Source organism: Manis javanica, chromosome 13 (assembly GCF_040802235.1).
Source record: "Manis javanica isolate MJ-LG chromosome 13, MJ_LKY, whole genome shotgun sequence".
In the NCBI taxonomy this organism is placed as follows: Eukaryota; Metazoa; Chordata; class Mammalia; order Pholidota; family Manidae; genus Manis; species Manis javanica.
Genome location: NC_133168.1, coordinates 32,553,473 through 32,565,671, shown reverse-complemented (window position 1 = coordinate 32,565,671; position 12,199 = coordinate 32,553,473).

Here is a 12,199-nt window from a genome sequence, read left to right as displayed (position 1 = left end):
CTGTCAAGGCTGCTTTTCAGAGAGAATGATGAAAACTGTAAGTCAGATGCTGGAGTGTCTGCACGCCAGATAGCTCAGTAAAGAGAACGTCCTCCATCTGCGGCGTTGTGAATGCGGGGTCAGCAGAGGACAGTGATAAAAAAACTACTGTAGAGTCGCAGCGCGTGATAGGTTTGGGAGACCACACTTTTAAAGGGGGATTTTTGCTCTGTTTTCTTAGGGCCCATGTGAATAATTGAATATGAAGAAACCAAGAGAGCAGAAATAGAAGGAATGATCCTGCTCAGACCCCAAAGTGGAAAGAATGAAATAACCACCTTTGCCTTTCAGCAGATCACCTTGTGTGGGAGGGATGAAAGACAGTGAGAGCTACTTTCAGCAAGACTTGCATTCTGATCAGTTACTCGTGGTTTGATTCCATGCATATGTAGCAAGTGTTGATATATGTACATACGATATGTATATTTATATAAACAGTCATAGACTTGAAGCATTTTTTTTCATGATTCTTAAGGATTAGTACTGAATGCCAGTATGAGAAGACATTTTACTTCCTTTTCCCATTGAATTTGATTAGCCTGAATCAAGGTACTTTCTTTTCTCTTATTCTTGCTTTTGTGAAGGGCATTGCCTTTTTTTCTCTATGTGTTTGTTACTTTATTAACTATGTCATTTGAGCTCTTGATAAAGGGGATATTATACAGTGTACATTTGACATTAAACATTGATTTATTCAGCAAAAATTTCTGTTTAAGTGCTAGACTAAGGTGAGAAGGGGTGTGAAATGGTGGGGAAACATGATGGGGCCAGATAATTACAGAACACCTGCTGTGAACATTATCTAATATGGCAAAAGGGTCTTTGAGAGATGTGTTTAAATTAAGGGTCTTGAGATGGGAAGATGATTCTGTATTATTCTGCTAGGCCCAATGTAATCACAGGGGCCTTGTTAGAATATATAGTAGGAAATGTGATGGCAGAAAAAGAGGCTGAAGTGATGCTTTTTGAAAATGGGGCTACAAGCCAAGGAATATAGGCAACCACTAGAAGGTAAAGCAGATAAGAAAACAGATGCCCCCTGAAGCCTCCAGAGGGAGCACAGCTCTGCCAGCACTTTGATTTAGACTTGTACTCGCCAGGCTTTTTTTTTTTTTTCTTAATTTAAGTTTAAATTCAAATTTAAAATAATCTTCATTGTTTTAAATCACTCTTTGTTACAACAGCAATAAAAAACTAACATACCCCTTAGGTTCAAGGAGAGAAATTCAAGTAGACATTTAATCCAGTATGTTAATGTGAATATTTTTCCATCTAGGTCACATGGTCAATCTAATCAACTGTTTTTCCAGGTGCTAGTTTCCAATATATTCTTATTAGTTTGCCTAAAAAAAATGTATAATTTTAAGTTTAATAGTGAGTTAGAGGAGAGAATGGACACTCATGCTTAGGGAATCAAGGGAACTTGTATCTTAGGGCCTGGTGGTTTCTGTATTGGTTAACAAAGCTGAGCCATGCTTTGCTAACAAACAACTATAAATCTTAAAGCAATGGAGGTTTCTTTCTTATTCATGCTAAGTCTACTGTGTGCTTGGGTGACTCCCCTAGGAGAGCCCCTTTCCACGTGATGGCTCTATGTCATGGTTACATATGAACATACACTTCCATGGTAGCCAAGGCAGAGCAGGAGAATGCTGGAGGGTCTCATACTTGCAATTAAATGCTTCTGCTTGGAAGCAACACTAGTATCTCACTGGCCTAAAGAAGTCACGTGGGTACATCTAATTTCAAGGAGAGGGAAAATATAATAGTCCCCTGTCTGGAAGAATGAAAGCTAGGAATACAGGTAAGCAGCATACATGTCTTCTCCATAACTCCAGCTTTGAAGGGTAGAGAAATATTTTGAATTACTTTGGAACATACATATATTCCTCAAATGTATAGTGATAACTTCATGCTCAAATCCAACATACCTACCTCTCCCTTAAAAATGTTTGCAAGTTCTGACTTCTCTCAATAGTGTTGCAGACCCAGGTTTCAATGTAATAGTTAATCCTGAGAAAGTATTATGATTAATAAAGTAAATAGATTTTAATACTATATTCTTTAATTTTAAAGAGCTTAAAAAAACACAGAGAGCTAGACAAAATGAATACAAGTAAGTTAATAATAACAATGAGAACCCAAGTGCTGCTGAATTAAATATTTAGCAACATTGTAAGGAAATAGAAAATCATATCCAATTATTTCATTGTGCTTACCTTTCTTCAGTCAGAAAGCCTTTAGCATACAGTGCATTTCTGTAGGCATTCCCTGGTGATTTAATGTCAATTAATATCTCCTTGCAGCAAAGTGTTGACAGTATGTTCCTAAATTTGCAAGCTTGACTTTTTGTAGTATAATTAGTCATAAGTGAAAGATCTTTCCAGGTTGCTGCTGAATGCAACTCAGAAAGATGTGAAGTGGATTTTAACCCTTTGGCAAGGAGGCCATCTGAACCCTGATACTTCCATAGCAAGTTGATTCTAGAAGAGAAGCCAGGAGACTAACCAACCAAGTTCTCAATCTACGTGTTGTACCCTGAGGTTTCCAAAACTCTGTAAAGGAATTTATTTGCAGCTTTCTGTGGAGGAGGCAGGGAGCTTGAGTGTGAAGCCAGTGGGGACTGTCTTTGGAATTTGATAATGGTAACTGCCATCTTGCAGGGCTCACAAAAACGTCAAGGCTAACACCTCACAGGGAGCTAGGATTAATTAGGCAGATCTGGGGAGATCCACTGACAATTATGGATCTTTAAAAGACTGATGCAACATTTTTTCATATATCAAACTGATTATGTATGAATCTGGGGCTAAAATGTACATAGTATGCGTTTGTTATGTAAAAGATGAAGTCATGGAACAGTACATAATAGTAAGAGATGTTATCCTTTTATAGAATGTTTCTAATGTGTTAGGAACTTTCAAGGTTCTTTCCATACATTATTTTATTAAACCTACAGTGTTGGTGTTCCTATTTCCCATTTTACAAATGGGGAAACTGAAATCTAGAAAAATAGAGTGGACTTGGCCATGGGTACAGTTTATCTTTTATTCTAATATTTCCTTTGCGCACTGTTTATAGCGTCCTTTAATAGGATCTTTTAAATATATACCTTGTTTAAGTACTGTGATAGCCTGGTGTTTTATTGCTGTATTCCAGTTGAAGGGGAAGATTCATCAGCTCTGAAATGTTCAGTGACATGTCCAAGTTTATATAGCTGCTATATATTAAAACTTAGATTTAAATTTGGGTCCCATCCTTCATCAAATTGTATGTTAAAATTTGTGCATTTATTATATGTGGATATATGGATATATATATATAGATAGATATAGATATAGATAGATATATAAAAGAAATGTAATTCTAAAAACATGTCAGTAAATAGGTAAAAATAAAAATAAACTAATTATTCAGTCTAAAAATCTATAACTGGAATGCCAGTTATCCCACATAAATTAACAGATAGGAATAATTAGAGATGAAAACCAATACAAGACTTAATTAATTAGAAAACATAAAATGGTATACTTGACAAAAAAATTTGAAAGCTGAGTGATTAAAAAGACAAAAGATGAAACTTGAGAACACACAAAACATATACACTGATAAACAAACACAAAGAAAATAAAAGTGAATTTTGAGAATGAGAAAAGTGTTGTAAACACAGATTTAGATATGTTTATTAAATTCTAAGACTGTTACTCATTAAAACTGTGTTTAAGGAGAATGTTAAAAAAATATGACTTACTATGTCTTAAATTGAATAGATTAATAGGGAATACCTTCCAAGAATGTGCAGGTCCAAATGACTAGCTGGTAAGCTATCCTGAACCTTTGTGTAATAGTTTCTACGATATTCTGGAGCTCATAAAACCTACAAACTTCCCAGTTAATCTCATAACTATGGCACAAAAAAGAAATTTTAGACTAGTTTCAAATAAGAATATGAGTACAAGAAAATTCTAAATAAAATTAATGGTAAATCTAGTACATTACTAAAGCCATAATACATTATTGTAAGTGCAGATTTTTTGCTGAAACATAAAAGTGTTACAACATAACAAGCCCTCTCTGTGCCTCAGTTTCCTCATCTATAAATTGCATAATGACAGGTTCTACCTCATATGATGATTTTGAAGATCAAATGTATTAATAAATTTAAGTGGCTTAGACATTTTGTTTTATAATTTCTCAATGCTTATCACCTATCCACACTAACATTAATAGCAATTAAACTTGATTAAATACATCAAAATCCATCCAAGTAGGTTGGATCAATAGATTTGTATTTAGAAATCTGTATATACCAATTAATTTATAAATAAATAAATAAATTCGGGTCTCCTGACTTGAGTTCTGTGTTCATTTGAATGTATTATTCTTGCACATAGATGTTGGTGGAATCAGAACAAACCCTAAATAACTCTGATAGGGCTGCATCCAAGTTCGTATACTGAGGTGTCAGGGTTCAGTTTGCAAACTAACTGCTTCAAAGACTGGCTTTCGCTGTGTTCTTCTGTTTTGCTGCAGTTTCAGATATGTTGGACCCAGTAATATGACAAAATAATCGTGTTTGTTCATTTCTTTTGTTTTTCCTTCTTACAAGTTAACTAGTGTCTCCAGCACCCAGTAAGTAATTAGGCCCCATGTTCCTGACAAGAGCAATCTTCTTAAGTAGTCTTTAAATGCCTCTTGGTAGAGTTACTATTTAATTTAGGGAGTTAATTTTCTTAGAAAGAAGTCAACACGTTCTATAGGCTTTGTAGCTAAGAACTTTAGTTTTATTACTTCCTTAAAAACATTCTCCTAATCCACTCAGGGGAAAATGGTAGATTTTTTGCTTGTTGGTCTTTAACTTTGACATACGGTTTCTAATCACTGAAATCATTGAATATATTACTTCTTATCTTGCTATAGTTCTAATTGGAGAGTAGTCAAACTAGGAGTTCCTTTGAATTTTCTGGTAATGCCAGGTACTCTTGAGTAGTCAAATAAGAAACAGGCCCCTTTTAATAAAAGCTGCCAACTATGAGCTCTGAATGACCATCATTTGTATGTATTTAATATGTGTTGAAAAACTGATCTGCAACCTCCCTCCCAGAGTGCTCCAGAAGTCTGGGATGTATTTATTATTGGCTCTATCTCAGATTAGTCAATGAGTCAAAGAAAACAGCAATCCCATAGGAATTAACTTAGAGGTTTCTAGACCCCTACTCGGTGTGGACCTCATGGTGGGGGGAATCTGCTCTCCATGGAAACTACAACCATTCACAGCAAGCTGCTCTGCATAGTTCTCCCTTTGTCTCACTTGATAAGGCTGTTGCCTCTCCTTGATAAACATCACAGTTAAGAAGGGGGAAAACCCATTTCCAGCTATAAACACAGGGTAAGACATATTCTTCTCTTCAGTGTACCACTCATGTTGGGAAAGTAATTTCATGTGATTTATTATTCAAACATTCATCAGCAAATATTTTCTGAGTGCTAACTATGTGTTATTAGGCCAGAAGCTGGGATTAAATTTCAAACAAAAGATGGAATTTCAGTCCTATGGAAGGAGCTAGTGAGAAATTCAGAATAAAAAGTAGTCAAGGATAACACAGTATGAATAATGGGATCAAAGGTAGAGTACTTATGCTCTGTGATACCAAGGGGGGCACCTAACCTGTACTTAGAGGGCTGGGAAAGGCTTCTTGGAAAAGGTGGAGCTGAAATAAAGGAGTTGAGGAATGGGGTGAAGTTGGAGACTAAGTCAGGAGGACAGGAAATATTCTAGGACTCAGGAAATATTTTGTGATAAGAGTCGAAACTGAGGGGGAAGGAGCACAGTACATTTGTGGTATAAAGATGTTTAGGTAGGCTAAAAAGGTTAGTGTTGGGGATAAGGTTGCACGGGTGAGGTCATTGGGTTTGTAAGTCAAGGTAAATAATTCTGCTTACATATAAGAACAGTGGGATTAACTGAAAGATTCTTAGGCACAGTGACATGGCTAAATTTATATTTTAGAAAGATCATTCTGGTTTCAACATTAAATAACCTAGAGGGGTTAAAAAACTGTACATCTGTAGAAAGACCAGCAGGAACAGGACTTCAGCAATATGGTGAGAGATGCTAGCACCTGAACTAACTTAGGGACCAGGAAGTAAAGAGATGTATGGAGGAAGCAGGACTGACAGCCACTGCTGATTTGTGATGAGTCAGGTCAAGAGGAAGATTTCTGGTACAGGCAGTTAGGTTGATGGTGGTGTCATTTTCAGAGATCAGAAACCTAGGAGTAAGAGCAGATGTGAAAAGGGAGGATGATAATTCTGGTTTGGGTTTTTTAAGGTTTGAGGTGCTGGTGGGACATATATATAGAGATGTCCAGTGTACAGTTGCTTACATGGATCAGATACTTAGAGAAGTGAGCAGGTCTGCAGAAACAAATTGGCAGTCACTAGCAGGCAGATGGTAATAAAGATATTACCTGGACTGACTGATAAGAGAGGAGCCTGTGGAACAATGTCAAGGAATGTGTATGTGCAAGAGCTCACAAAGAAGACTGACAGAAAAAAATAGGCAGGAATCCAGAGAGTACTGTTTCTTTAGATCAACAGACTCTAAGAAAACCTTGATGAAACTGAACACAGGCCCAATTACTAATATATTTTACTATAATAATATCAGGATAGGCCAAGGCAAGTTGGGAGCTGGAGCTAATGGAAATGAAGAGTAGGGTTTCTTTTTAGTATCTACAGGAGTGTGTGTGTGTGTGGGGGGGGGTGGATTTAGGGAAGGAGACAGGGAACTTGGGGAATATTGTCAGCAGATATTACTGTTCCCTTAGCTTACTCATACATAGAATGTTTAAGGGATTAACTTATTCATGTAGAACTTCTGCATAAAGTATCTTTCCTAGGACAGTGGAGGATATGCAAAAAGTGTAAACTATACCTACTTTTTGGAAGCTTGTGATCTAGTTGGTGATATAGCATATGTACAGTGTATTTCCTATATAGGAAATAAGGTCTCTAAGAATTTAGAGGAGGTAGATAATTAATTTTCACCATGAGCATCAAACAGAAGACAAGACACAGGGCTGGACATCCAGTTCTGTGTACTGACAAGAATTTTGCAAGTTAGGGATTGTTAGAAAACTAACAGCAAGAAAGATAAAATCTTAGTCTTGTTCTCCAACATGCCCTTCTCTGAACTCACCAGGGTCCATGCTCCCTGTCTTTAGAAGCGCCTCTGGCTTTTCAGAGAAACCTTCATCATGGGGAGAACAACTAGGCTTTGTCTTTCATTAGTAACAGAACCAACAGCTCAGAAAGGAAAAGTCTGTAGTGACTTCAATCACCCTTTCAATCACCCTAGTTGTTCTGAGAAATCCCCACATTTCTGGTAGGAAGAACATGCAATATATTTAGCAACAAGTTCCTCCTTACCCCGAAGTACACCAGAAGCATAAACTTTGAAAGCTCATTGACAGTAGGGAGAACTTGTGGATTTTCTTACTTGGCAGCTGAGATCTGAGCTGTTAAAATGGGAAATTTGCATTACTTTCTAATTCTAAAAATACAGTACATGTTATTCACTGTTCTAGGAGGGAAAAATACTGTAGTTTTACTATCCCATTGTTTTAAAAACTCCATACTTGTTGCACTGGCTTTCCTGCTGTTCTATCATTGTCATCCAAAGTAAATATGTTATGCACTGCTGGTTTCCAGGTAAAGCAGCAAGTCTAGCCGGAATTCCAGGAAAGCCAGGTAAATATTCAGAGAATGAGAAGAATTTTATCAGGGAACTAGGAGAACTCTGTTGTAGTGGGTGTGGTGGGAGAGAACACCAGGGAAACAGGAATGAGGGCAGTGACGTCATACTGAGCTTATAGGGGAGACTGCTGCCATCTGCTTCGCTTTTGGGAAATGTGCCTTCCGTCTTGCTGCCTCTGTACCTCTGAGGTTGACTCCAACTCCATGTCCAATGCAGGAGAAAGCATTAGCATAGCACCCATATTTCCTAAATCACATTTTGGGACTAGTGCTCCGACAAGAGCGAATGAATGTTGAGGAAAATGTATAGAATAGTTGACATAACTTCTTGTAGAAAATGGGATGGAGGATGCTTTTCTGTATAAATCAGACTTGGTTGAATGATCAACTTTGGGTAACCTGAAACTCAAAGGTGTATTAGATATGTTGGGCACCTCTGGACTCAGAGGTGTGACTTGCTCCATCTGTGTTCACATTGCATTGTTATTATATCCCCACTGATGTGTTTTCAACTATCTAGAAGAGTTTCTGGTACATAATGGGTAGGAAATAAATATTTATTTGATAAATGGCTTAACTGAATATACCATATGTAGGTAATATAAAACTGAGTAATTTGACTAATAGTTCATGAAATTAAATTCTCAAGCTAATGGATGATATTTCTAAACAAAGGTGTCAGATTATGGCCATTTGTAAATCACAAATTCTGCAACATTAGGCATGGGCTATGATATTTTCTTATCTGTTAACTGAAAGAAGTTGAGCCACCTTCAAGAAAATATTATTTAAGGATTATTTTCATTCTAAAAGATAACAGATCTTTGAATGTAGATTATTTCTTAAGTTGCTTCTACTTAGAACATTCCATGGTTCTTATAAAAACATACAAAAACTCATTGGCTCTACTTGACACCTACTTTATACCTTAGGAGAAGGCTTTGGGAAATATGAAAAATTAATGCAAACTGGTCTTTGACAGTCACCCATAGCATCACCACACATAGAGGAAATACTAATTACTAACTTCTGAAAAATTGTAGCTGATAATCTGGCCAGACAGTTCATTAAAAATGAGAACCTACCTTTTATTAATCACCTTCTAGGCATTGTGCTAGAGGTATCCCACTGGCACTTTGAGTATAGTTGAGAAGACAGACAAAACTCAGTAATTAACAATTATAAACTGTGAAAAATTACTAGGATGAAAAATAATGGGGCCAAGGTAATGGTGAGTTATTTACATGGCAGGGGTCAGGAAACATCTTTCTGAAAAGGTCTCATCTGACAGATGAGAAGGAATCAGCCACATTCAGGGCAAAAGGGTAAGCATTTCAGATAGGGAGCACACAATTTTAGAATTCCTTGTATTTACAGATAAAATGAGATGACTCCTGGGATTTGCTTTAAAGTAACTCACTGGGAGTCTGGGGAAGGGGAATGTAAGGACATAGTTAAGACCGGATATATAAGGCTGACTGTTGAAGCTAGGCAATGGGTACATAAAGATTTATTATGTTGTCTCTTCTTATGTATGTTGTATTTTTCCATAATAAAATATCTTTTGAAAGCCTTTGAAACCTCTTTTCTTTGAAGGTCTAGTTATTGTCTAATTTACTTAGTAGTTTTAGAAATATGACCCTCTTTTACAACTTGCCATTTTGAGATGTTAGAACTGTTGGTCTGAGGAGAACTGTGCTTAGAAGATCTGAGATAGGAGTTCAGTAAGGTTGGTAGCCTTCAGTGTAGACCAATCTCTGTTCTAGAAGAGAAATTTTTCATACATTTTTATGAAGTGAAAGAAAAAGACTATTTAAAAGGAAGTGTACCAAGAACAGCTTTAAAATACCAAATTTTTTTTAGAGTATAATTTACATGCAATAAAGTCACATCTTTTAAATATACAGGTTGATAACACTACTGAACTGCACCCTAACCAGGATGTAAAATATCTCCACTCCTTCAAAAAGTTTCCTTGGCCACTTATGGTCAATTCCTCACTCCCCCACTTTAGGAAAACACTCATCTGATTACTACTATAAATTAATATTCCTGTTTTATAACTTCATGTAATGGAATCATATACTATATAATTCCTTGCGTTATGTCCTCTCACTCAGCATGATGTCTGTGCAGTTCACCCCCAGGTGGTATGTGTCACTGATTCATTCTTTTTTATTATTGAGTAGGATATTTGGTTGTATGACTATAGCACAATTTGTTTATCTATTCATTTGTTGATGGACATTGGGTTGATTCAGGTTTGGACTATTGTGAGTAAAACTACTATGAACATTGAGCATTCATGTGTCAGTCTTTTTGTGTACCCATTTGTTTTCCCTTCTCTTGAGTAAATACTTAGGAGTGGAATTGCTGGGTCACATGGTGAGTATATTTTTAACTTTGTAAGAAATTGGGAAACTGCTCTTCAAAGTAATTGCACCATTTTATTCTGTCACCAGCAATGTATGAGAAATCCAGGTAATATTACACTGTGGTTTTAATTTATATTTCTCAAATGACCAACACTGAACATTTTTTTATATGTTTACTGAATATTCACACATCTTTTTGAAGAATCTGCTGAAGTCTTTTGATCCTTTTAATAAATTGAATTATTTGTCTTTTTCTGAGTTGGAAAAGTGTTTTACATATTCCAGATATTCTCCTTTATCATAAGCTATATGTGTTGCAAATATTTTCTCCCAGTATGGCTTTTTATATTCTTGTTCTTTTCTTTTGAAGAGAACAGAAGGATTTAACTTTGATAAAGTCCAATCTAATCGATTTTGTTTTATTTTTAGTGCTGTTTCTGTTTTAACTAAAATATTTTTGTATGACTACCACAAACTCATCATATATATTTGGGTCAATTTCTGAACTCTCTGTTCTATTCTCTTTTATTCTCTATTCATCTTGATTACTATAGCTGCATATTAAGTCTTAAAATCAAAATAGTGTAGATTCTTCAATTTTGTCTTTTTCAAAATGATCGTTTTCTATCAGATCCTTTGGATTTCATACACATCTTAGAATTGGTCTGTCAATTTCCTTAAAAAAATACCTGCTGGGATTTTGATTGGATTACATCAGCTCTATAGATTAATTTGGTAAGACTAGATAACAATACTCGATCTTTCCAACCATAAATATGGTATATATTTCCATTATTTAAATCTTTGAAAATTTCTCTAGCAATGTCTTATCATTTTCTGTATAAAGATCTGGAACAGCTTTTGTTGAATTTATTCCTAAGTAGTTTATGTCTTTTGATCCTATTGTACATAGTATTCTTTTGAAATTTTATTTTCTAATATTTTTGTTACTCTGTTTATAGAAGGTCATTTCTAGTTATATGTGTTATTTTGAGATTAATACATTTGCAAACTTAACAAACCATATCATCAGCATTTTCATGAATTCTCACAAAAACACAATTAAATTGATGCTATTTTATAGCTAAAAACTGAGGCACCTAATAATGAAATAATTTTAATCAAGCTGTGCAATGCATGATCCTTCCCCATGCCTCTTTAAGATGGAAGAGAATTTGATAGATGTTACCATGTTCTTATACTGGAAGCAGGAAGGGGATAATTTTCTCTTTTATACTGAGAATTCCCCTAGAACAGAGCATAACTTGGGGATGATTGGAGGAAAAGAAAGCAGAAGACTTTGTCATGACTGTCTGGAGAATGCATACTAACTGTCCTGCATTGTGTTTTTGAGAATATTCACTTTTTCCAGAGGCCGGTCTGGAGAATCACTGTGCTTTCCCAGAAGGACCCTGATTCTCTGGGTTGAAGACTTGAGTTTTGTGACTTTCTAGTTGAGTATATTTGTTTGAGTAGCATTCTATGGGGATGTAAAGTAAGTTTTATTTTCTCCTCTAAAATTAAAATGGTAATAATTCTTACTTGGATTCCATCTTGGAACTTTTTCTAAGGATTGACTGTTAAGGCTTCTAAAAGCCTTTTGTAAACAGCAAATCTTCAATAAAATGTTAAATAACAATATGATTTGAGTTCTTTTTGAATGGTTATGCAGAAAAATTTAATTACTAGTGACAGTTGATTTTTTTTTAATTTGGCAAAGTGAGAAGTGAGAAAAGGGGGCCTTAACTGAATATATGCTGTGTATGTGCCAGTCATTATACATATATTGCTTCTTTTAACCTTTACTATAACCCCATGAGGCTATGGTAGGGATGACGAGGCAAGAATTATTATCATCCTTTGTAAATAAGAAACTAAAGCTCAGAGAAATTAACTTACTCGAGGTTCCTCAGTTATTAAGTGTCTGACTTTAAAGATGCATCTAATACAGAACAACCTGTATAATTGATAAATCAGTGAGTATTGGAAATTAGTGATGCAAGACAGTTCACAACTCTCTGATGTCA